This window comes from Varroa jacobsoni, unplaced genomic scaffold (assembly GCF_002532875.2).
Source record: "Varroa jacobsoni isolate VJ856 unplaced genomic scaffold, vjacob_1.0 scaffold_126, whole genome shotgun sequence".
NCBI lineage: Eukaryota > Metazoa > Arthropoda > Arachnida > Mesostigmata > Varroidae > Varroa > Varroa jacobsoni.
In genome coordinates, this window is record NW_019213028.1 from 1 (window position 1) to 27,279 (window position 27,279).

Below are 27,279 nucleotides of genomic sequence, written 5' to 3' on the forward strand. Positions count from 1 at the left end.
ATAGATAGATAGATAGATAGATAGATAGATAGATAGATAGATAGATAGATAGATAGATTAGATAGATAGATAGATAGATAGATTAGATAGATAGATTAGATAGATAGATAGATAGATAGATAGATAGATAGATTAGATAGATAGATAGATAGATAGATAGATTAGATAGATAGATAGATAGATAGATAGATAGATTAGATAGATTAGATAGATTAGATAGATAGATATGCACATATATATATATATACACATACACATATATATACACATACATACATATATATATATGCATATGTACATACATACATACATAGTCTTTTAGTCTTTTTCTCTTTATCCAAGCCGCGTCTCGAAGGCCCACTGATCTTTTATTGACTCGACATTTTTCCCAGTCCTCCTATTTCATCTCCTTACGTTTATCTACCAATGTTTCGTTATGGTTCCTACGATGACGCTTATTTGAGACGGACCTTTAATCTTTCGAATTGTGGTAGTGCCATGTCTCTGGGTGCCTAAGGCGTCATAATTTTCATGAACAAGGTCGTTGGCAAAACCATACTCGTACCAGCTACTATTATAAGCATCCGCGTTTACTTGTCAATGGAGCAACGGCCGCATGTCACGAGCAAACGACCGTCGCCAAATAGAGTAGCGGCAGATAAACGGACCGGCAGACCGATGGACGCACGGAAAAACTGACTGATTCAAAGCGGTCGTTTCGGACGGAAGCGATCGGCTGAATGAAGGGCCACTGCTGGCCGAGAAGCAACCCAACGAGTCGGGCATCCGTCAGCGAATTTGCCATCATGGGAATGATTTCTATACTATCACCACTATCGCTGCTTGCTGTTCCTGCTACCGCCATGCGTCGTCGTATAATACTTACATCATCATCTTAACTCAGTATCGATACTGGGACAACTCATGACGACGCTACTGCTGCCGCCGCCACTGCCATAATGATGGTAACGATAATAATGGTAATGGCGGTGGCCGTATCTTGTAGTAGAAACAATAATGGCGGCGTAGGTCATAGTCTCCCCTAACGGAAAAATCGTCTGTCTCGTGTCTGGCGGCGCGGCAGCCGCGTCTTATGCCTTGTGCGACCGAGTAAGTCAGCGACCAGCAGCAGCATCGACATCAGCATTACTGCCGCTTGCGGATGGACCGACCGACCGACCGACCGACCTACGGAACCAACAGCTATCACTGCCACCTTTGCCGCCGTTAACACCGTTACAGAAAGACGACACGCATATGATCAGCAGCAATAACAACGTCGTCGTCATCATCATGGTCAATAATAATAATTGTATTAGTAGAAATGAAGTGGTAGCCGTTGATTATGATGTTGTTATGTTGTTGTTACTGCTGCTGATGAAACAGGTCCACCCACAGCTGTATATAACACTTGCTACAGCTACTAGCAGGTAAACGTAGCAAGGGCCGCCTTCATCGCACCCCAATCGCTACCGTTGTTGCTGTGCGCGAACCTGCCTACCGACCGACCGCAGGTCTATTCGTCCGTCCATCTGGGCGGCCTGCAGAGCAAGAGTCACTTGACAAACCAGCGTCGGCGATCGTGGCGCCACTACGCAATAAACCCAACACAGGGACGAACCAGTATGAACCTCAACGGCAACCCACGGCGACACTTTAGACAGCAGCGGCAGTTGTAGAACAAACAAAATAAGCAGCGAAAATCTGAAGGAGGTCAAGTGTTCCAGCTTTATCTGTCTCTATTCTACAGCTACGATCGACCATCTCTGCCATCCACCGCGTGGCATTTTGTCTCGTGGTATTCTGATGGTCGCCTGAGAACGCGGCCATGAATTCGACCAGAAATTGGATGAATAAACGAAGTAAACGATTACGCTAGTTAACGAGCTGAATACAAGGTGCACAGAAAGAACAACAATGAAAAATCTCGGAACAGAAAAAAATCATTAGCGACACTAAGCCGATTTTTTTTTTTAAGACCTATATGCGTACGGTCTATCTGTTCCGGCACAAGCCTGATTTACGAATTTAGTCCTAAACAACTATATTTGGTTAAAGCTAGGGCGAATAAAGAATTAAAATAATGTCGGGCTAACTAACATACGAGACATTCACACGTATCGATACTCAGAAATCAATAATGCAGTAAAGTTGTTCTTTTAGTTATTTTATAGCTAAGGTCTACATATAATTAAATTTGTGTGCAGAGACTCGAGCCAGAAATGCAGTCCCGACCGGCGGATTGTATAGAACTGGATAGATTCGTTACCTAAACGGACGCCGGGCAAACGGGCCTTTTGCTGGCCTATGGCAAAGTCCAACAGGACGAGCCACTTACCGAAGATAGATAGACCAAGATCTTGGCTGTCGTCCGTGATCTTGAATTTGTCCGTAGTTAGTGATGAGCAACTCTTTGACAATAACAATAAAGCTCGAAGCTGAAGGTGTCACCAGCCAGTTACTGGTCTATTTATATTCTTCAGAAGCGAAACAGCGTGCCTAGGTGACGTCGTCCAGGAGACATAAGCTATAACGGACATGAACAAGAGCAACGTTCCTACGATAAGACATCGTAATCTTCATGAAGACACATAAATAGGCGACGACGCTATTAGCACTTCAGTATATGTAGTTCCAATCCAAAGTGAGACTGTGTTCATTTCTATATAAAGTAAAAACCGAACACAGAAGAGAACTGTTCAAGCAGAGTCACTACGAGATCTATAACAATCTAACAACAAAAAAACAGACTGGCTCAAGCATAATAAATAAAAGACAATCTTTGTCAGCAAAACCGTAATGCATAGAGGAATAACAAAGGAAGGATAATCATTACCGGTAAATAAAAACGCGTCAGTTGATACAAAGTATCCAAGCATGATGATTTGAAAGTCTCAATAATAAACGCTTGAGACGAGTGGTGAATAAGAATGAAATTGGAAATGAGCTTTGATTTACTGATGGTAGTAATGCTATCACTATGACGGCGCTACTTTATTTGCAAGCATGTGCCGGCAATCATCGACTGTCGTCTGATTGTGCTTTCCTAACCTTTACGTGGCTTCGATTCGAGATGTTGGATGTCCTAGCCGCCGCTCAGGCCCCCATAAAGGCCTGAAGAAATGGATACCCACAAGTAATACAGAGGCTGTGAAAAGCTCATAATGAATGAATGAATGGACAGCGAAAAAAATTGGATAGGTTGCTGGTTCAAAGTGAGCTGTCAATATAAATATGACTTTTATAGACACGATAGTAACTTTTGATAGGGGTTCAACTAATGTAAACGCGATGGCAGTCGCAATGGATGCTTCATTTCCTAGCTCAACTACAACTCTCTGATCAGCGAACAATACGTTTTTTTGTTGGAGTTTGAGAACGCCCTGATAAACGAGACACGTGCGTCACAAGGTATCTCAAGTCGCACGAAAGCGTGTTTTGACAACACCCTAATCTATAGTAGATCACCAAATATTTATTACATCTGTCCATAATAATAACACTGGAACAAGTACTCAATAATGAATACCGTATACGAATGAATATTGATGCATTTCCGTATCACGATTCGTTAAACCACACGCTTCATATATATCTATGCTTAGGATTTTTCTCAATTTTTCAATGGATTTAATTTTGGGTTTCCAGCTTCGACACCGGTCTATTCATGTTTGCTTTCCTTTTTCTATCACACATAAGCACATACAAACTATCGAAACAGCACTTTAATAAAGTCTTCTTCGAGCTTGCACAACCGCCATTATGTGCTACAGACGCGCTAATAGAACAATCAACTGGGGGCGAACAGACGCGATTCATTTTCGCGAGCGAGCATTGCCGTTACGCCAGAGTTGTTCCCGCCGGCAACCCAAAAGCCGAAGTCCCACTCAGCAACAACAACAACTAATCGTTGCTTCGATCTTCATCACTCGCATTCTTTCTTCGTTCCTATCCGCCTCTCTACTTTACAGCTCACTCGTTCCGTCTACAATATTGAAGCAATAGCCGCGATAGCAATCATAATGGTAATAATAATCATAATAATAGCGCTTAGTCAGCTATGTATATGTCCTAATGATACAACCCGCCCAATTTCAAATATACGTACACATCAACGCACATACACACAGTTCAAAATAATCATCATCGTCGTCGTCGTCGTCGGTATCGCCATGATGTTTCGCGTACGCGATCGGCTCCATATTACAGAACGTCATTGCTCAAGTGTTCAGCTCTACACAGAGCCAGCCAGCCAGCCAGCCAGTCAGGCAGGTAAGCAGGCAATAGATTCGCTTGCCAGTCCTGATATCCTCAACCATATGTCCGGCTCCACGACCGATATTGCAGCACGAGACCGCACAGGCGGGGGGCGGGGGGTGCGATGGCACCATTAATCATGGTCCATGATATGTCCCTGACGTTCGATGGCAACGCTATCGACCGCGGTCGCTGCTCGCACCCGATGAGAATGGAGGTTGAAACATATTTTCGATAGCTTTGTAAAAAAACAAGATGTCATTCATATTACGACACTGCAACAGCAGGAGCACCCGCGGTCGCAGCGAATAATCAAGAAGATGGTGCCAGCTGAACAAACAGTAATTGAGTGTGTAACTTATGCCCTATTTGAGACTGGCCAATTCAGACTTACCGTATATGAACAACAATGGCTGTAAAAACAAGATTCAATGGAATCGTTGTCGTCTTCGATTTGTGTGCATGAGGAGAATATTGTGTTGCCCCTTAGCGCCATCTTACGTCCAAGTTGACTGACTGACTGTTGACTGCTGAAAAACGGGTGGACGACAATAAATATATGCCCTTTTTTCTTTTTACTGCGAAGGCAAATTCGCTCATGAAAAAACCATTCTCGCTCAAGTCGGCTTTATAGTTCTCACAAGGAGAAAAAAGGGCCAGGCACTGTTTCTCGTATCTGTATATGTATATCTATTCTTTACTGAGCAAATCATGCTGTGAGAAAAAAAACAATTGCTCCATTGTGAATTTTAGATCTGATTAGAGAACACTGCGACGATCATGGGGAAATAATGTTTTTCTCAGTCTAAATGGTAACGCAATTAAGTGCGTAGCAAAATTGACACTGCCATATATACTATCTTATTACGTTTTTCGACAGAGATAACCGGTGCCTTAACCGAAAATTCAAGTGAGGTCACACGGTCATTTTCGAATTAATCGTGCTAACTCTGAGGTATAATGCAAATCAACGAAACTGTGCCACGAGTATGAAGAGTTGGGGTGGGAGTGTCGTCTGACGCTGGCCATTATCTGTCATACGTGAATACACGATGCAATTACTTAATTATGTGCCGATCGGTCGGTCCGTCCCGTCCCGTTTATCTGATGTGACCACTGTATTTTTTGTTTTTGTTTTCCTGATCTTCGCTTTCTAATGGTAATGCAGTATGGATCACTGACATTATAATCGTGCAACTGACGACTATATCGCTTTCTCAGCCCTTTTTTACTGAGCTCTATTCGGCTGCCGTAGACCTAGTCTATGTAACTATAACTTAGTGACCGATTTTCGTCAATCTTCACTCATTAGAAGACTGACCGAATACAGCGTGACGTATATTTATATATATCAGCGTAATGGTAAATAATACAAGCGAAGACAGAGGCGAATGGAAAGCAACGTAAAGTATCCAATGGATAACGTATACCAATGTACATGTATTTGTAAAAAAGGGGTGACAATTAAATCGAATGCTGCATCAATCGTCACTTAATGAACCATTCACGGCTCAGAGGGGAGGGTCTTCAGAGCGAGTCAATACGTCTCTATTCAATACGTTATCGTAAGTTATGCTCTCTCCGAAAAGCTAAATGATAGTAGAGGTAAATTTCGAATACATGGAATTGGTCCTGTATTCCCTTTGTAGGAAAGACTTACATGCACGCGGCTCATTTCGGATTTCCGCATTTTAAAAAAGACAAGGATTACCCGACAGGTGATAGCTTGTGCGGAATGAAATCGAACAGTAAACAGGCTATTACAATTGATACGGGCTTGGATAAATCTTTAGGACGTACACGTGTGTACATGTGTGTCGCAATAAACGCAATAGTAAGAATGGAGTCGATTATTTCGGGCCGAATTGCTTGACGTTCTGTTACCGTCGTGTGCACTCAAGTTACCGGAACTTTCAATTTTACACCATTTGAGAGTCGATTATGTAAACTGTCTGATCAATTCTGTCCTCTGTGCCGGACCTCTTCACCCTGTCTGTCGCTGTTGAGCGCAGTCTGGCGATTGTCTTAATGGACTATATAGGATAGCAACTTATTATATTTGATCAAGTCGGGGCCGACTGTGGTAGGCTTTTTATTTTTGCCATAGTGATTATTCCGTAAAATTAATTGCACCAGCACTTGTGCTGAATAACTATGGCGTCAAAAGCTCTGTTCGTAATAGCTGAGTTAACCTACCTAGCCAATTTGGTTTTTTTCTTCTTCTATGACGTCATCTTCGCGACAGCCGGCGGTTGAGTGCCTAGTCGCAGGCGCCATGGCCTCGCATCGTAATTTCGGAACAAGGGCATTTACCGGGGGGGATCTATAATACTTAACTACGGCTTTGCCGCCGGTTACATCGAGAAGCGGACGAACAAATGTTTCAACAGACACATGCTCGCAAACACAGCCAAGAACATTCAATGGTATTAATTAAAAATAGGTCAGACATAGCCCCCTTCTCCTGTTGTAGCTTTACGTTAATAAGCGTTTGACGGCGGTCGGTATATGTTTATGAAGCACGATTAATTATTTTAATGAGAGAAGTAGAACCTATATTGACTAAATAGATTAGTAAAATAATTCGTCGTGCAGACGGCTTGTTTCTTACGATCGAATCATGATGATAATAATAACAATATTGTTAGCGCTTGTTTCTATTTTTTTCTCTTTTATCCTTGTTACTGTCTGCTGTAATCTTCTACCCGTGTCTAAGCAAACCGAATGCGAAAAATGTTATTTGGCCACTATCGAAAAAGGCTATTGCTGCTGCTGCTATTATTATAAAAATAAATTTACCATAAGAGGCAACGAATTCGTAGACGCCACGGTAGGTGGCAGGTAAGCCTGCTTTGGTAAACACTACTTCAGCTTGACCTGACGGATGGATGGATGGATGGATGGATGGATGGATGGATGGATGAATTCATGCGAGAGATTACTTAAGAACGCTGCTTTTTCAGCGTAATAAAAATATAAAAAACATGCGCTTGTGTGCGTTCAGGGTAAAATAATAGACAATTGCTGTAGTGCTTCCCGCTAAATATGGATAAATGTCTTTCTTTTTAATGCATTCATTGTAGATAGCGGCAACAGCGGCGCTAGCAACGTATTCATATAATGTGACGCTATAATAATCGCTCCGAGTGCCCAGGATAGCGTTTAGGGTACAAGCGGCGCGAACAGTTTCGTGAAAATTATTTTACAATAGGACGAATAACAGATCAAAATTGGACGGCCAAGAGACTGAAAACTGAAATAGATAGAACTAGCACCATGGAAAAATAAGAATTATTTCCACTACGAAAGATAAGGAACTACTTTGCCACCGCCATTAGAAATCTAATACTAATAATAGTAGTAGGCAAGGCATAGAGAAAATGGGAAGTTAAGAAAAACTGGAACTAAAGAGAGGAGGATTACACAAAAAATCCACCAGCCTTTCGGAAACAGCTTCACAAAATGTTCATTTATGACATTTACATTTCGGATCCTATCGGTTAGAGAAAAACCTAAATAATAATAGTGACTTTTATTGTAACATTATCAGAATGAGACGGATGGCTAGATTGCAACACTTGCAGTAACCAGTGATCGATAAAGTGGCGTCTCATATTATTAGAAATTGCCAACAAGCGTATGTCATTTGGACATATTTAGGACTAATGGCCTCTCAGCTTTTTGTCGCTCCTCAGCTGCGATTCTGTCGATGTGAAATCTTAAAAAATTTGGGACGACCCCATAGCGGCTGTGACGTTATGAGGCTATGAAGTGTAAAATTCACCGCGGAAGATTGTTAGCGGGTTTGTAGTTACAATATTTTCTATCCAAAACGTTCATTGATATCTTTTAGGGGTCAGCTGATAGACGTGAACGGTTATCGACACAGAGAAGCAATTCGTATAGGGGATCTCATCTCATAAGATAGATTTCGATTTTTTTCCCGAAAATGTCAAATCTAAAAACACAGTGAGAGACATGTAATTAGCTAACAGGTAACGCATCGTTTACGCCGCTGCAATTTTTTTCACTTACCTCTAATAGATTTTCGTGAGTTTGTGCTTGTTGTGGGTTTCCCAGAAGATGTACCTAAATAGAAAAGGACACGATAAAAAAGAACCGCTCGACGCGACTCGGGTAACGGAAATGAATTAATTATACGTATTTATATAGAATTCGACGACATTACTAGGTTTCCGACTGCAAGATCGGACTTTAAAATATAGCGCCTTTGTGAAAGGCTGTTTGTAATTCATTCGCAATTAACCCTTATCAACGAATGACGGCCCTCGGTTAGTAGTTGTCTAGCTCAGATATTTTAATAATAAACGTTAGGTTTTACCCTATTCAAGCTTACATACTGATTACCTTTGATATTTTTAATGGCTCATGCCCAACCTCATCGATCGTTAGGAGTCACACAGGAAGAACTTTAAAAAAGTTAAAAAAAAAAAAACAATTACTATCTCAAAAGCTGTTTCTTGCACATCTCAAAGATCCGCACGAACGGTGCAAATTATAGTATATGCTTGAGATTAGATGATGTCAATTGATTTATAATGTGGTGATTATTTTTGTTGTCATGACACGCGTGGACCGATCCAGTGATCACCGCTCCCTGTTACACGACAACGAAAAAATAACAACGAAAATATATACACAGCGAAATGTGGTGTAGGCAATTTGAGATTATTCGAACAAAGCAAAACAAAAAAAATTCTTTTTCGTTCCCTCTTCGTTGTGCCTCCGACAGCGCAGATGTCCCTGTGACGTTTGATATAAAAGACATTTAGAAATTGTTTTATTTCACTGTTACCTGCCTTTTAGTCCGCTTCACTCTGATAGCCATGATTATATATACATGTATACTTTTTACGATACTTATATGTCGCTTGCTTCACTCTGATACTGTCATATCATCGGGCTGTTACCAGTAACAACCGGCTGTCTATTGTACACCTGGTGTGCACCTTCATTTTTTATGACGAGTTAACGACAGCTTCGTCGACAACAGCAACGGTAGCGGTAGCAGTAGCAGCGGCGGCTATCGACGACTTACTCCGTGATCACCAAACGTATAATACCCATTTACACTGGTAGTCCTTTTTTTCTTCACGGTGGCGGCGAACTTCACGATCCTATTTTCTCTATTGCTTATTATGATTACGCCTATGATGGCAATGATAAAGCATCGTGTGATTTTTTTGTTCGTTACTTTTAGCTTTTGTTCGGCAATGTCAGTCAGCCGCTGTCATTCGATGTAGCGTTTCGTCTCAGGAAGTAGTACTCGGGGGTGCGGCGACCTTTAAAAAAAAAATCAGAGGGAATAAAATTGCTAGCCACAGCTCCATCTCTGCTCCGTTGGCCTTTGGCAGCTGGGTGGTCTGTCCATCAGCCCAGTGTAACTGATGTGAGCAAGTGTTTTATCGAGGCTATGCAGCTTTGAGATTGTGAGTTATAACGCACGTAGAGATAAAGATAACCGTTAATGAGAGGCGCTCCGTCTCGATTCTCTTCCGTCCAACTACTTAAACCATACAGTTCTCCTATTCATCGCTGCTACGCATTCCGTTATCACATAACAAGACTACCATATGATAGGTCAGTTGGTAATAGTAACTAATTTTGCAATGCTAACTCTGCGTAAACATTTAAGCACAGTAGATCCGTAACCTATGGTATGGGTTTCACGTGACACGAACAGATCTGTCGTTTTCTTCCGCTCATACTCATCCCAGCGACGCAACCTACGACGAAGCCTGAAGTTGTTTGACTAAAGACATCTTCACAAAGGTCTATCTCCTCGACTTAGTGCAGGCTGTCAGTTACAATAGTCTTCTGTTACATTAGATCTGTGTCGTTAGGACCATTGATCCTGGCTAAAAGCATTGAGTTACTCAGAAAAAGTAAAAAAAAAAATGAAATTTCATCCCACACAGAAACAAATGTACGTGATGAAAGACTTTCAGCCGTTCATTGCTAAGGCCCCTTTTTTTCGCTACGGGTGGTCCGTAAAATTGTGTATAAAACCCGAAATTTCACTCGGTGATTATTTCCCGCTTTTTTTCTGTCTTTTTTCTCTGTTTCCGCCAGTGAACTGATCTCATCAGCAACGATGTGGTACCCATTTAAGTCCAGCACGTCGAAATTAGCCACCGTAAGTGTTTCTGTGGCTGACAGTAGTCTAGGAAAAGTTTTTTTTGCTTCTTCTTTTCAGGATGCCTAGTGGCCTATTTCTTGTTATTTTTTTAACGCATTACGATAATTTTTGCTTTTACTTTGTTTTACCTTTTCAGAACTAGACGTTTTATAATTGTTATTGCAGTTTTCAGCGGAAAAAGATTGGTTTCCCGACAACCTTTTTCTCGTTTCTGTTCGTCTCTAATCGTCGATATGACGCCTTGCCACATCTTCTGTTATCATAAAGCACCTATAAAGGCCCAAGGACGTTAGGAAAAAAATGGCCTCTATAAATATATGCTAAGTTCGTGCCTTCGGCCATCTCTCCAGCGTTCGGCTTCTCTAATGTATGATGCACACTACGTGTTATTGGTAGAGTCTTTTCAGCTCGTTTTTAAGCTTTGAAATCGTTATCTTCTTTGCCCTTTCTTCTAGCTCGCTCTTTCTATCTCAATGGCAGCGTCCCCCTCTACTAACGCGGCTCACCATGCCACAAATCAGATTCAAGCAAGTACCATCATAAAATTTGTCTATAATCTAGCTATCTAAAAAGCTATATGTTCTCTTCTCTCTTTCCTTCCCTCCTGCTCCCCAGTGTTCCCCCTTTGTGCTGCTGCTCTTTCCTTTCAGCTTACACTATCGGACGCTTCTCTAAGCTGCCTTTCTGTACGAAGATAGATTTACGCGACTATTAGCAGTGTTAATAGCGTGGTAGTAATCGTCGTCGTTGCCGTATTTTTGCTCTACTCTTGGTCGTGCTTGTGTATGTGTGTGCGGGGAGGGACGGGGGGTAATTTTACAGAATTTTCCAAGCAGAACGCTAAGAGAGCTTCAACACAAAGCAACATCGAGTGTGTATGGCAAAGAGATTTTTTTTTATAGCGGTAGCAGCTGCTGCGCAGCAGATTTCCTGTTTTTCTCTATTTTATGGAGAAATAGCGTTTTAATATAACTGTTTTCTCTTTTTTCATCGACCTTTAGACTTTATAGGTCAGGAGAAAATGTTGTACAACAAAATAAAAAATTCGCTGTACCTGTAAATGTTCTGTTTTAAATGATTAAGTGTAGGTTATAGATGAGCAAATAGTTTTTATCTGTTTTTTTTCGCTATGAGATGTTCTTTGCTGAGCATTACGGTACGACATTATTAGATGATGAATGAAGCTAATATTCTGATGAAAATTTACATGGCTTTCATATGCATCTGGATTGTGTTAAATTTTAGAGAGAAAGCCTGACATTCTGCGTGAAAGAAATTACATTTTCTAAAAAGTTTTTTTCCTTTGTTAAATTCTCTATCATTTTGTTCATCATCAACTTACCCATTTTTTGGTGAGCTTAATATCCGTAGACACTGCCCCAAGTTATCGGCAGAGTAAACGATATTTCCTAACTGAAATATCGGCTGTCGCGTAATCTATCATTCGGCCTTAGTGCTATCTATTTCCGCGTATAATTCTTTATTAGTGGCGTCTTTTTCCGCTCTTAGATCTACACGATACGACAGCATGTCCCGCCGACTCGGTGTTAAGGTTGTACGTATATTTGAGGTTAGATATCTCACTGCTTGTATGTATTCAGCAGGTGTGTCCACTTCCCGTTAAATTACCATATCAGCAATAAACTCCACCCGACTTCACTTTGTCAGATATTCATTGCCGAGTATAATACTCTCACAAATAATAAAATAAAAATACTAATATACACTCACAAAAACTCTTTTTTTTTTTTCTGTATTTTGCGTATGTTGCAATAGCTTGTGTCTTTTCCTTAGTTTTACTAACATTTCATGTGTGGTGCGGTGAGCAGGACCTGTATTTATTGATTCTCTTATATGTCGATATAATTCTGTTGGGTGGCTAGGAGATACCCAAGCAGCGATGCTATGCCCCTTAATAATGTAACTGGGTTGCCGTTTGTTTTTGTTTTCATTAAGCGAGCTCGTCTTATTAGTATCAATTCGAGAGATCTTCGGACCCAATGCACGAGATCTCTTTTTATCGCATTCTTTGGTGCAAGACAATTCGTTATGTTTAGAGTTCGAAGTTTTATATTATATTTTGAAAAAGCTTCGTATTTTTATCCGTACGGTATAGTTACGATGTTAGCCTAATTCTGGTCGCTTTCAATACATACATACTTGTGGATCCGTATGCAAAAAACTTTTGTGTATGTGAACGCGGATGAGGCGTGCGCCCACGAATCAACGGTGATAAACGTGTAGTTGGTGCAATAGAAATAAAGACAACAACAGAGATACCTAATTACTATGGGAACTGTTTTTTCAAGAGTACATGTATGTACATCGTACAGTAACTAATGCTTTGGCTTCATGATATGAAATGACGTCAGCCGTTAAGAGAAAATGAGTATGATTTGGGGGAAAAGGTGCCGAGGGAAATGAAAAGCCGCTTGTGCGGCTGCCACTTCCATTTTGAACAAACCACTATTATATTGGACCGGAACAAGTGGTTTGAAAAAAGCATGCTGTTGTTATACACGAATACATAGATTGAAAGCGTATGCATGGCAACAACAAGATCGATAATGTGTTCCTAAGTTTTTAAGGGGGGTTGCGGTACCGTTAATAATGTCATGTGTTAGCTACTATTGTGTAATCCACCGGTGCCACGCTTGAATACCATTCACTATAAACTGCATTGACATGCAGGGTCCTATGTTCATTGAGTAAATCAAAGGTGCGCCGTGACTCAATGTTTTGTAAGCTTTTTGTGTTTTTTTTTAAAAGCGTATGAGTATTTCTCGAAAATGTTTCGCACTGAGAGTTTAAGCTGACGTGTCTAAGCGCGTTTCGTTTTTCTGACTATTCGATGTCTTTTCCTGCATAACAGAGTGGTCAAGCGATAGTCCTTCCTGGAACACGAATACTACACGATTTTTTGTTTTTTTCTATAAAAAATTATAGTAAAAGTCCCTTACTTACCTTAGCGAAAAATATTGCCATTTCAGATACAAATAGAAGTGTTCCTGTGTCTTTTGAATTAATTTGTCATCTTTGTTTAGGCTATGGCTAGACGTTAAAAGACCTCTAGAATATCTTATTCTGTTAATTAAACAAAAATTGACTATGGCCGTTTTTATCGAACCCATAACATTTAATATTTTAAATCCATTTGGTGAGAGTTTATTTCGTGGACATATTTTACTCTTTTATGCGCCTTAGCAAACGGCACTGTTTCCGCAGAGAGATTTTTGCACATACACAATAATGTAATTCAAAAGTTTTTATCAACCAATTGATTAATTTTTTTAATTTCGATTTGACAAATTGCGCGACTGCTTGCTGCGACACCTATCGTTGTGACTAGTGTTCATTCAGTGACAATTTTGTAAAATGGTTGACATATTCTACAGTTGCTGAATGACCGACCATTCTTTAAAAAAAAAATTGTCTTTTTCAAAAATAAAAAATATTTTCCTAATAATAATAATAGTTTCCTTTTGCTCGTCCCGGTGCTGGGAATTTTTACTGCACGAAATAAGCGAGTCTCTACTGGGTATATACTGGCTTGACCCATAGCTAGCCATGTTAATGTACATGTCGCCATGATTACGTGGGAGGTGCTACGTGCGCCGTTTATTTCTGATGTATACGATCGAGTTTAAGTGAACTAAATTAGTGATCTATTTTGGGTATTTTTTCACCGCGTCCTAATTCGGACCCGCTCAGTGAACTCGATCCGCTTACAACAAAAGCTGCAACAACGCCGCCTTCAGCGCCTTATCTGAAGAGTGACACCATTCGGCGGTTCCATAGTACCGAATCCTAATAATGATCACGGTGATAATAATAATTATAGTAGTTATTGTCGAAATAGTGTGCTCTAAGCAGCAACGGAATCGTACTGCCCTATCGGTCCTTGTTCCCCGCTCTATTCTGACTCTGGTTATTGATTGAGAGCAGACCGTTTAGGCTCAATTAGCTTCTATTTTGCTATCGTACAACGCTGCTATTATTGGCAGTGATTAAATTATAATGAACATCGTGTACGGTTTGATTGTAATCATTGATACGTGTATTGGATTACCTTCTGAATTTTGTCGTTATCGGAACGTACGTGCCACCCATGTGAATCCGTGGCTAATTTACAGCAACAAAAAACAAGATCAGAGTTCGCTGTAACAGATGCACTGACGCTGGCCTAAATATGATCCTTTCTTCGGATCTCGGATTCTTGGACAGATACGCTACAGACAAAAAGGCTATTGTTGCCATCGCTGCTCCATCGGTTATTGCCGTAGAGTAACAGGCAGAAGCAAAAACGGTCAGATCGACTTTTTGGCGACTAAATGCATCTGCTACTCAATTTGCTAATACAGCCCGATAGGCTGTGTGCGTATGCGCTCCTAAGTTATGCTTGCCCAATAGTCGTATCCAGTTGATTCATATGATTTAGCGGTCTTTGGTTAGTGTCGTAGTCAAACGATCGTACTCATTCGTCTGATACTAATGTATTTAATTTGACTTTGGCTACCATAATTTGACTCAGTTACTTTTTTGCCCTAGTACCATTTGAAGCAATAGCAGCACTTGTGGATATTGAATAGATAGGTGGCACAAAAACGCGGCGCTCGTGGCGGCCGGTTAGGCTAGATATAGCCGCCGCGGTGATCGGTGTTGTTGGCGCCTTTAGATGCTACGACGTTCGCTCCACTCGGCACCAGCTTCTGTTCAAATGTAAGTGACCATTTTTCTAAGCGTTCTTTGCAAAGAGCAACACATACAAAAATATCTATATGAAATGTCAGCTCGTTCAGTCAAGGGAGAAATTAGCTTGAACAGTGTTGATGAGGACGACAGCAGCGACAATCATCTGAAAAAATCTAAACTCATTTTGCCGTCGTTCACTGATGTAAACAGACGGCATCTAGCTGCCGCTAATATGGCTGGCGTTGTTTAGTCGGTTTGCTTAGTTCGTTTGGCAGCGGGCGTTCGCCGTCTACATCATCGATTCGATCGTTGCTTTTTTCGCCGGTCGCTCATACGGCCAGTTGCTTGCATTCTCGATTATCGGGCCAGCGGATGTGCGGCAGGGCGCCACCTGGCGAGCGAAGCACGAACGTTCTCGTGGCACATTGAACGCCATTGCAGTACTTCACGTAGTCCACTGAACGTCAGTAGCTAAATGCAGACTCGCAACTGATTAGCAGCGTTGGCGATAACCAGCAGGAGACGTAGCACCGAGCAGAAGTACACGCTCAGACGTACACAGAGAAAGCACATGGACAGCGATCGCGTAGCAACAAATAGATACGAGATAAAATCCGCCACTGATTGTGAGCTGACGCGATGAGCTAACGCTATTGACGAACACTATGTTGTCGACTAATAAGGACTGTAGTGTAACTCGATGTGTGCGTGTCGGATGACGCCAACGGAAGAATCATCAGAGCCGGAATTAGCATCACGGCACTTATCCCAACTTCACCGCCCCTAATAATATTATAAATGAGTACTAAGCAACGAACTTAGAACACACGACCGTTGTGGACGATTGGTGGCTTTGATGATGGTGATGGGGGCAATGGTGATTATGATGGTGCAGAAGAGGAAAAAAATGATATTGATGGTGGGGAGCAACACAGTACTATGATCTGCGATGGTCTACCAGAGAAGGAATACGTAAAGGCGCAAAAAGGAATTGTAGATGATTGCAATCGTTGTTGTATATATAATATATGATAATCATTGTAATATGTACGATAATTATGATGTGTGCCATATATGATGGCGCCGATGAAGTTCTTGATGCTAACCGATCCTGATGACCAGCTAAGTAGGACAAGGAAGGAGAAGAGGATGACGGACGGCTTTTGCTAGCTAGAGCAGATCAATATATGTACGCGTACGATATTTACCCGTTGCCCTGGTGTGAGTATCTGAGCGAAATATTGGCACCGTAATCTAATAGTAATTAATAAGAATTAAAATTATCGGTCATTACTCGCACGGTGGAAGCAAGCTAGATCAATTAGCAGCAAAATGTTTTTTATTCTAGCAAAATCTAACGCATTGATGGCAATGCGTCAGTGTGCCAAGTACCATACTATCCACCTGATCTCAGTAGCAAAACCGGACTACCCCCAGTATCACATTATTATCCAATTTGAATATATACGTTTTGCAAGCTTCTCATCTATTTAACAGATATCCAAAAGCTGAATGTATAATATATTCTTGAATGAATATAAATTAAATTTACTTATCAGATCTTATTTTTATCCGAAACGATCTAAGCCTGTGGCTGCGAAAATGCGGAAATCGCTAATTCAGTTCCCGTAACACGACATAGACAAAGAACCTGCAAACAGTTGACTGAGTCGATTAGAAATTCCGAAAAATTATGAGTTTGTTAGAGATAGAATTGGCTGTTTGTTTTTTTTACACGCATAGCACTAAATGGTGAGGATCTTGTTTGGTTAAGAGGGGGATCGTCTGAGTGGCGCTTGCTCAAAATTATAAATAATTCATTTATCGTAATCTGTAGTGTTGTTCGTGCCCCGCCATTTCTACTTATTCGGCAAGCGTAACTCAACTTATGTAGGATCCTGAAAAATTTTGTAAATACTTCATATGTCTAACGACGATAGGACGTCGTGTTCGCTTTGTCTAGTTATGATTTGGGTCACGAGTATATAAACGACGACGATGTGCTCTATTAATTTGACACTTCACTTCCGCACTCATGCCATCTATATTTATTATGTAATAATCATTTAGGCCCAGAGCCCTAGCGGAACGCGAGAGAAACAGTAAAAAAAAAACCAGCAGTCCACTACAAGCCAGACTCTCGAATAGGGACTGCAAGTTCTCTGACGACTCGCCAAAAACGTCGATTTCATCCACTTACGAAAGAGATACAGCCAACTGTGTATGGCGACTTTTTGTATATTCGTTGTCATGATCGATTCCACAGCCACTGTGGTTATTGATTCTGTTTTTCTATATGTTCAGTTGAACAGCGATCATCGAACATAGAATATGATAGCAATGACAGAGGGAATGCTAAAAGCTAATCAATCAGCCGATTTTTGAGTATCGCTATACACAGCCCATCTACTGCCACCGCCATAATTAATGCTTTTACTGTATGCTGTTATATAGATAATGCTACATAATAAGTTCATACCAGTATATTGTTTATATCAGTCACGGAAAAAGTGAGGGCAAAGGAACAGTTGATACAACGAGAAATTGGGTATCTTTCACGACGGGAATAAAGACAACAGCGACGACGACGACGACGACAGCCGTCGCAGAATTACTCAACTTGAGCAATGACGCTCAGCTAAAAACGTTTAAGAAAACTCCTGCAGGCACAATCTCTCTTTTTTTTTTTTAGAGTCACGAGGAGCAGTGTGGGCCTAACCGCTACTATCGACACTAAATTAATGAATACATTAAATTAATTGTACCATAAGACCAACTGAAACGTACCTATTGTCAATTCAGTTCATACGACAACGTTGACAGATGAATTACCGCATAGAACAACCCTAACGCTTAGTACTGATAAATACCATTGATTTGTAGGCATCGGCCTCATAAACCCTGCAAAATGTTTGCTAATTCGTCGTTAATTTGTGGACATCAGCTCGCGTCATTCAGACATTCGCAATAATGGTAATGGAATGGGAGGTTTAAGCTTTCGAGAAAAATGCTGTCAGTAGATCATAGGACACAATTGTATTCGCCTACAAAAAAAAAATTAGCTCAAGCGTATAATTTTCCCTCAGTTAATCTTTTTAGTGACACAAAGCAACTGACTGACACGGAGTCCTTAAGCAATATATCTCCAAAAACAATTATAATGAAGGATCAGATAAGTGAGCTTCTTATTGCACGTTTGAAAGTTCTCAACCAGAGCATAGGTCTTCGAAATAAAAAATTGGATACAGCGATGACTTGGTTGTTTTTGCTGAACTGAAGGTAATCAAATAGTCATCGTGTAAATAGATAAGCGTTAAACAAAAGTGTGCTCGCACACTGGTATTTAGTTGCTCAATGTTTTCGTCATCGGAATCGCTACGAGTCCAGCTTCTCTGTCTGCCATTAAAATCATTCCAGTCAATCAAGTAGCTGGTAATATCCAACGCCAAAAATATTGAACAAAGTTTTCCCTTGTAGAGGGAGAAGCGTTGTTCGAAATGAACCCTTGAATGGAGTGGAACGCTGTAGCGTTTCCTTAGTCTTCAGTTTTATAGGACAAAAATCCAACGAGAGAATGATTATTCTTCGTTTTTTTTCTATCCAGATTTTTATGATATACGTAATCTGCGATGATACGGATGAAATCGCGCAACAACGAGTCAGCATTAGATAAAGAAAAACGATATAGCATTACATGCGATCCATTGGCCATCGAATAATTTCCCTCTGCCAATTGGACCATTTAGCAAAAATTACTCTTGTCGAGCAGATCCGCCATCCAGACTAATGATCAGTAATGATAGTGGCCGCTTTGAAAGATTTTGAAATCAACGCAGCGCATCAAAGGGGCTTGGCAAGAAGGCTAGCTTGGAAAGTTGAGAAAAAGGATTAAAATCCGAAAAAAAAAATCCGAAGTAAGCCATGACGTTGCCGTGATCTCCGGAGCTGAGTCTCTATGTAACGATACGATTTGGATCAAGACTTTAAGTTGACCGTCACGCTTATCCCAAGCAGTACGCGTTTTTAACTTGAAACTACCTCGAGTCATAGTGTATATACACACGTACATGAACAAGAGTTATTGTTTTCATGTATCTGCTGAGGGAAAGTCATAGCAGTTTTGAATTGTCTTAACTATTGTTACGGCCAGTGCGAGGGTAAATTCAGACGAGCAACATAGCTTTGCTAGAAATGGTTTTTGAAAGAACGTTTACCTGCAGCTTTTTACTATTAGTCAAATTCAATTTATAACTGTTATTACTATTATTAAATATAAGCTGGTCATCATAGTATGTAAGCGTAAAAAATAAATAAAGGTAGTCTACTTTTAGGTAATAAGCCAATTCTCATAGGGAATATCCCAAGCCAAAAATGAATTATCGGTTTCATTTTTGAAGTTCGCCTCGAACACACGACGGCAAGCATACGAGCACAGCAGTAAAAGCAAACGCAGATATAAGAAAAAGAGCTTATCTTAATTTTAATGAGAGGCTCCCCGCAGATAGCCACCACCACTACAATAGCACACAGTTTGTTAAAGTAGTCGGCAGTACCATGAGTTGGGTCATTTTCATCAGGCTAGTAGCAGTCACAGCATCAGCAATCCAAGCATGCCAACGGGATTCGGTCTTGCTAAGGAACATGCTGATGGGGAATAGTCAACAAATCCAAAAAACACGAGAAAAAATCTATCTTCGAAATTCTAATTACAGCACATGATTCGCAAGATCCACAAAAGAATGTGCCTTAGATCACGTTGAAAAGAAGACAACGAAAAAAAAAATAGAAGATAAAATATAAAAAAGCTATTTTAGACAAATCGAGCCACGGCCACAGTTTGCCACGAAACGGATAATTTGGGTCCAAGGGACTAGGAACTAGGGAGCGATTGAAACGAGCCAATGGATCAGTGAACGAAGTGAACAGTGTAATAACATGAAGCGATAATGAACGGGAAAATTAAAGAAAAAGAGAAAAAAAAAACAATAAAAATGAATAAATCAAGATGAAAAATATGCCGATGCCAGCTTCCTAACGAAATCAACGACAAAAAAACCAAGGCAAACTGGCCGGAGGAAAAAACATGGAACGGCTATATTAGATTATCGCTAGCGCTACCTGAAATGAATGTATCTTTTGAAGTTTGCGTCCGCAAGTTATACTGTTAGGCATTGCTTCCAGCGGCTGGCTCCCAGCACGAAACAAAATATGTCTGTTCCCAGTTTCGATTCTAGACCACCATGTGTGTTGGTACTTCTATCGGGCAAACACGTCTTCAATGGGTCGTAGGAGAAACACCGGCAGCTAGTGATGGCGGAAGAAAGACCAGCGTAAGGGCGCCCTCAAAGAAAGAGGATAAAACCTTTCGTGGTGGTTGTTGAGTAGCTATGAACGAAGTAGTGGAAAGGCTGAATGTGTTTTAAGGAAAGGTCTAATAAAAAAAACCCTTGTCACAGCACAAGCAAAATGTGTTACAAAATAGTATGATCATAAGCGGTTGTTTAAAATACGGGTTTCAACGCTTGTTGCGAACAGAGTTGCCAAAACGAGGTGTCGCCAATCTTGCTGTTGTCTAACGCGGTATCAAGCGAAATCAGTCGCGATGATGGCTAGACCTGTACGAAGTAAGCAAGAAGCATAGTGCATGTGTCATAATAACGTTTTCTAAATGACTAGCTTTGTTTGCATCTATCCGGTTTTTATTGATATTAAACCCTGATTTTTGTTTTAATTTACGCCGACTTTAAATAGACACGGTCGGTAGAAGTAAGAACAAGGTAGGTACGCCTTATTGCCTATAAGGTGTCCTATACGTCGATTTCCTGAACCCGGTCCAAAGTAACTGCAACATAACGCGACGAAAATCACGTTTCGTATTCTATAGTTAAGCTTAATTGGCAGCTAACCTATCTTCCCCTTTGTTAGAAAAAAAAGTTACAAACGACATAGCATTCGGCATGAAAACGTGTATAGCATGCTCATCCTATAAAACCGTATAGTGTTAACAGTGGTAGAGTATAACAAAATGCAGATAAAAATAATATACTTTATCTTATCCCGTAGACTCTTATTAGGCGCTTTACTCTATGTGTGTGTACGTATATTATAGGCATCCTATCTAATGCAGTTAGTCGTTACTTCAATGACTTCGCTTGGATTGAATCCACAGTTTTATAGTAGTTCAAAAGGGACGAGGTCGATCAGATGAAGAGACGTTCGAGATACACCAAACGCACAAAGGCCAGTATCTATTCCTGCTTATGTTGCGCTAACGACCGACGTGCCCGCAGGCTGACTGTAGCGGAAGAAAAATACACACAGAAAGCTTTCTTTTTCGGCCGTTGTATTTTTTAGATTTTACATGAACTTACACGAGCTAGAGATGTACTTTGGGTCCATTTGAATACAGCACTCTTTGTCGAAATAGCCGAGTGCTGCCAAGGCAAATTGCACAAATCGGCCTGAATGACTCTATATTAAATAGGAGAGAATCTAAATGTTAAAGCTTTGAAAAGCCGAATGTTCAGCACGGGCTGAACGACACCTGGATAGGCTCACTCGAAAGCTGATTCTAATCTGCGCGTAATACTAGCTTGTCTTGCTGTTAACAATTGGATATAATTTATTCGTCGGTAAGGACGCGCCTTTGTGGCTCGAGGAATAGATCTGCGATAATTATAAGTGCTAAGAAGGACAAAGAGGACAATTAGTGTGAAAACAGCGCAGCAATAACGTAAACGTATGCGATTATAACTCGATGTGTTTGAGAGGTAATAGTTGAGACTTCTTTGGCTGCACACATAGAAATAATAATAAGATAGAGCTTAAGGAGTCAGCGATTTTCGTTACTGTACATCTGTGCGGTCCTGCCAGCGGTTGTTTCACGCTTGTTTCAGCTCGATGTTTTTCGCAGCGTCAAATCTGTAAATTGCGTTGTACTTGCTCTGTAGCACTACGTCCATTGTTTTATATTATCGCCTCAATATACTTATCGATAACGTTCTTGTTAAATAAAAATATATTTTTAAAAAATACATAATAGAACGGAAAAAGATAATTTTAGAAAATATAATTTAAGCAAATCTTTTACAGCTGGTGCTCGATTCAAACGCGACCAGACTTGTCTGTACGACGCGAGCAGAAGGTCAACAAAATATATCGCCCATTCAGGTCGGTAGTCAAGCGATAGTAGTGTTAGGTGGGCGCTAGCTGTAAGCTCAACCAAGGACCATACACTGACCGTAATCTAAAAAATATTCCTTTTTTTTTTTTGTTTGAACTTCCTATTCTTACATAAGATCTTGATCAATGGGGCTCCGTTATATTATTCGCATCAATGGGCCTATTGTTTCGCCTCTGTTAGGGAGTGTCATGTTCTTACTCGGGCTACATCAGGATATACGAAGCTTGTAGCAGGGAACTTTTCGCTGCAGCAAAGCTCCATCGCCGTCTCCCGGCGAGCACTAAAAAGTCAATAGTGATCAACCTAAACATTATGCACCTTTCCTGTTCGATCGTAGCTGCACTACTTTCTTAAACTTAATTTCTATGTGTTGTGATTTTCGTCGACTTCTGTCCTCTAGTTTTTTTCGCTATCATCCGTGTGTATATTCGCTTTTTATGGATCGGCCAATAAGATCGCGAGAATGAGTTTACACTATATAACGATAGTCGTTAATCATATCTCAATTTACCCTCGTTTCCCTTAACGCTCATAGAACTACATTTATTCGATTAGTTTGCTAAAAAAAAAAAAAAAAAACGTTTCGTAATCTTTAAATCGTACCTAAAAATTGTCCCTATAGTTCTTTTTCATCCATTCGATTGTTATTTCTTTTCGATTAGAAAAGAGCCAGACAGGTTTTACTATCAGCTGGGGCTTATCGTCAACGTGTTGCCCCGATATCGTCCATGCATTGCCGATAATTATATACAATCAGCGGCTGCACAAGTAGCTACTGGCGTCTGGACCGGCAAGGGCAATAATTTGCCAATCTGGCGGGCAGTGCGCGCTCAGCTTCGTTCCCATTTATATTTACATACGCAGAAATGCTACATATTTGCTATATTACACTACTGTTTTCAGTTATTATTTTTATGAATATTATTATATTGCGAGTTGCATTGCCCCGTTTTGCATTCGCTGTTTGTGGTTGTTGTTGTTGTTGTTGCCGTGGCAACGTCTGTGTCGCTGTGTGCGTGACGTTGGCGCTCGAATCGGCAAACAATCGTCTGCGAATAACAAAAAATGAAAAAGCGAAAATAACGTATTGAGCGACACTTACAAAGAACAACCGGCGACGTCAGTCGTTGAACAGAAATGTCACTTGACAGAAATAGTCGTAATGATAACAGCTGTCTTCCGTAAGAAGTCGGTGCCGTTGGTACCGGTACGGTACAACAGCACTCTAGCGCACACCGTATTGCGATTATGATTACTTTGAGTGCTATGAATTTTAATGAAGAGTAAACAAAAAGTGAAATAAAAAAAGAAGAAACAGGGCTAATAGGCCAGCGGAATACAAGAAATACTACGCAATAGAGAATTGCTATGCATGACGTGGCGGGAACGGACGTGCGATTTGCATTGACTCGGCGTGGGACAGGGAAACTAAACCCGACGAAACGAAACAGCCTGTCGCTCCTGGGGGCGCTATTTGCTGGTTTTTTATGATGTCCTTTGTGCTGTGTATAAAGATCTCCGTCGGCGAGATTAGGGTCTGCTTGATCCAGTATCAGCTGATTTTTCGAATTTCGACTATGGTTGGTAGAAGTTCGGTATTCAATGGAACGGTAGCTGCAACAGAAAAAATTTCGGACTATTTGTATTTGTAACTATATAGGACTACATAACATCAAAGAAAAGATGCTCCCTATAGTTCCTAGTGGGTCAATCTCTGAACAACGAAATAGGGTAAGACGGCGACTCTCCCTCTCCGCAATAGTTCAGGGGGTGATAAGCAAGCTTCGGTATTGTCAGTAATTTTCGATGTAAACGTCCGCCTTTTAATAAAATGATATGCTAAAGAAATAAACATATTCTATTTGTGTCAGATAAATATCCGACGTCGACGTTTCTATTACCGGTAAAAAACAAACGACAAATACACTCCGAAATTTTGAATTTTACCGTAAAAAATATAGACTGCTAATGTGTTCGTTCAAGTCACTTCATTCGACCATTCAGTAGCTTAAAACACTTCTCGATCGCTTGATTTAAGTGACTACATCGAAATCAATATAACAACGTATCCTGAAGCAGAGGTTGCACCATGAAAGACGTAAACATCGCTCCGTTATAATCCAAACGGAGAATTTCACCAATACATCGACTCCACTCAGTGTTTATGTCATCTAAATAATAATAATGTTAAGTTGACTAAAAGTAAATAGGCAGTGACTCAGTCAGTTTAAATTGATAAGCTGGCTACGGCCATGAGAAGTAGACAGAGAATCGATCGTTCGTTGAAGGCTGAATCCATAAAAATGATCCCGACGCAAATCCGCATTTACTCCCCCGAGGTCCATAGCACTGTATGGGACTAGCAGACTGGTACGCACAAAGATCAATTGATGTGGCCATTATTCTTTCTATCATAGACTACTAATAGAACGTGAACATTTCGCTCGAAGTCTTCTGTACTGTGGATCTGTAATATGCTGACAAAGTTCGCTGGATTCAGTTTTTTTTTTTTTTTTTTTTTATCTGAGGCTATATTATTTGTGGAACAGTTCGCTGTAGAATCATCTTGCGTAATGCGTACCAATTTTCTGCTTTGGACTTGCTTCTTGGCTATTTATTGCCATGCGCTCTCGGATCCGTGTGTATTTTTTAACTTACAAAAATTAGGATTAGGTCAGATTTTGACAACTGTTGATGATGACGATGGCAAGACAAGGCAAGGTCATTGCTATATTGAGGGTGGGGCGACGGCGTCTGGACTTGAAGTGTTCAATACAGAAAATTGGAATCATAGCAGTAAAGCGTAATGTCAGCACTGACGATCTAGCGAAACCTCGACGTCGCTGTTCGGGCCCGTGCACGAGTCGTGATAATAAACATAACTTTTTTCCTCCCTTCTAAGCAGTTGAAGACGTTCGGAACTTTTTAGCCCGAAACTGGCGCTACGATACTGCTGCTATAAAAGGTTATTCGTGAATTGTTATGATACTCCGATCGTAAACTACGGAGTATCATTGAAAATTTTTTTCTTCGCCATTCGACAACACTGCAGAAGAGAGAAAATAGAATCATCGTCGGTATGGAGAAGCGCATGACTAGTTGGCGATTCTAGCCGGCTACAATATCACTCAAATTAAAAATGTCTTTTTAATTTTCCGGTCACTTTTCGTCGGGCGTCTTTCATAACGATGCTTGCTATAGTCGGTGATAGTTTGCGCCGTTGGCAACCGTTGACACAGATTGTTCATAGCTGAGTTAGTGTTCAGTGTTCTTTTCTACCGTGAGCGAAGTTAAATGATCAGATTCGTAAAACATTAAAAAAAAAAATTACTAAAACACTTCTATAGATCTAAGTATTATGTTCGCTTGAAAGAGCAAGTAAAATGAAAATTTCCGCTGTACAATATGCTCAATACAAGGAGACGTTCGAACTATTCTAATTAGATGATGTTCGACAATTGTTTTTTCAAAATTCCCGAAAAAAATTTTTCCACAAAACCTTCGGATGGTGCGGACAATCGATTAAAAGATATCGTGACATCGTCGATCATCACCAAGTCGAATCACAAAGTCCCTAAACAGAAACGCTAAGGTTTCGATGTGTTTCCTGGCGCAAATGAGCCTTTCTGGGTATTCACATGAGTTACCGTGTTTGCCTCAGGTAGAAGAAGAAATTGGTAACATTTAAAAGATGCCCTGATCATGGTCATTGTTGGCACCTCGATGCTAATCTGATTCCGCAACTTGCGTTAATAAAAAAAGGACACATTTCTTATAATGGTTGCCCTAGTCTACCTACGCGTTACCAGCGAATCTTTCCAAACATTTGGCGCTCGCTATTCTTCAATATTCCAAACTTGTCAATGACAAGACGCACAAAGGGTCCACAGACAATTTAAGGGTGAGCCAATGTGTACGTCCTTATTCGAACATATCAGTTGGCCGTTTTACAAAATATATGAAACTTTGAACGGCAGTAGGCCACGGCTTGTTCACTGTTACAAGCACTGTTACTGAGACAAGCTAAACAAACGGTACCTATTTGGGAGTCCTAAGAACAACAATCCAAGATTCTCACCATTACATAATATTCCATTCATCCATTTTTGCTCTGCTTTTCAACAACTTGTATCCTCCTGCAACTGAACAAACACTGTCGTTCGCCGAACGAACAGGCGCGTTTGTTAATAAGGCAAACAGAGCAAAAAGCTGTTCTAAATTACAGTAAAAAAAAAAAATTAGAAAAGGCATAGGTGTAAATAGTAGATAGATCGTAAATGATCGAAGGGTCTACTAAAGAAAATGCTGTCGTTCTGAAAAACCAACTGGCGGGTCTGATAGCTTCTCTGAATACCGAAAATGACGTTCGTTTGATACGTACCTGACTATATGAAGTGCTATGGCTAGATGAAGGGCTAGTGATAACTGCCGATAAAAGCGCATAGTTTAATTCATGACAGGCTGACGTGATTTAGCTCTTAAAGGACGACAGAAGACCGAATATCATAACCTGTCGATGAACTATGAACGTCCTATTTTCTGCTGATTGTTTACGGTCACAATCAGATAATAGCATATGGGCAGATCAAGATTACTTAACCCGTCGCTGTAATTCAGACGCTAATTTAAAAGCGTAAATTAACTATGAAGTTTTTGCACTCGATTTATAACCTGTATCTTACTTTCCTCTGTAATATACATACGAATCATAGACATTGCATCAGAAATAACCCACAACCAAGTTGGATAAATGGATAGGCTTGACGCAGGCCGATAGTTGTATTTTTCGATGTAGTTTAAAGCAAATACGATGTAAAAATAAACTCTTTTCTTGGATGGCCTTTATTTTAAATGTAAAGATATATTTTTGGCTTAAAGAGGAACTAAAAAGATTAAACAAATAATAAATGTCAATGTTCTAAAGCATATACATAAGAAGCGCCATGAATTTTCTGGTTTCAACTGTGTTAGACAAAAAATTGTTAAC

At 40.4% G+C, this 27,279-nt stretch overlaps 1 long non-coding RNA gene across 5 annotated transcripts in view; it reads left to right on the forward strand.

Moving 5' to 3' along the window:
• The first annotated feature begins 13,524 nt into the window (after positions 1-13,524).
• LOC111267829 (uncharacterized) overlaps positions 13,525-27,279 on the forward strand; it is a 35,149-nt gene continuing 21,394 nt past the window's right edge. For 2 of the 5 annotated variants that reach the window (XR_015313848.1, XR_002684865.2), the window contains exons 1-2: positions 20,659-20,733; positions 22,202-22,279. This is a non-coding gene — a long non-coding RNA (uncharacterized LOC111267829). Of the gene's footprint in view, positions 15,137-20,652; positions 20,734-21,218; positions 22,280-27,279 lie in introns of those variants that run through there. The other 3 variants (XR_015313850.1, XR_015313855.1, XR_015313858.1) reach the window with 3 other exon arrangements.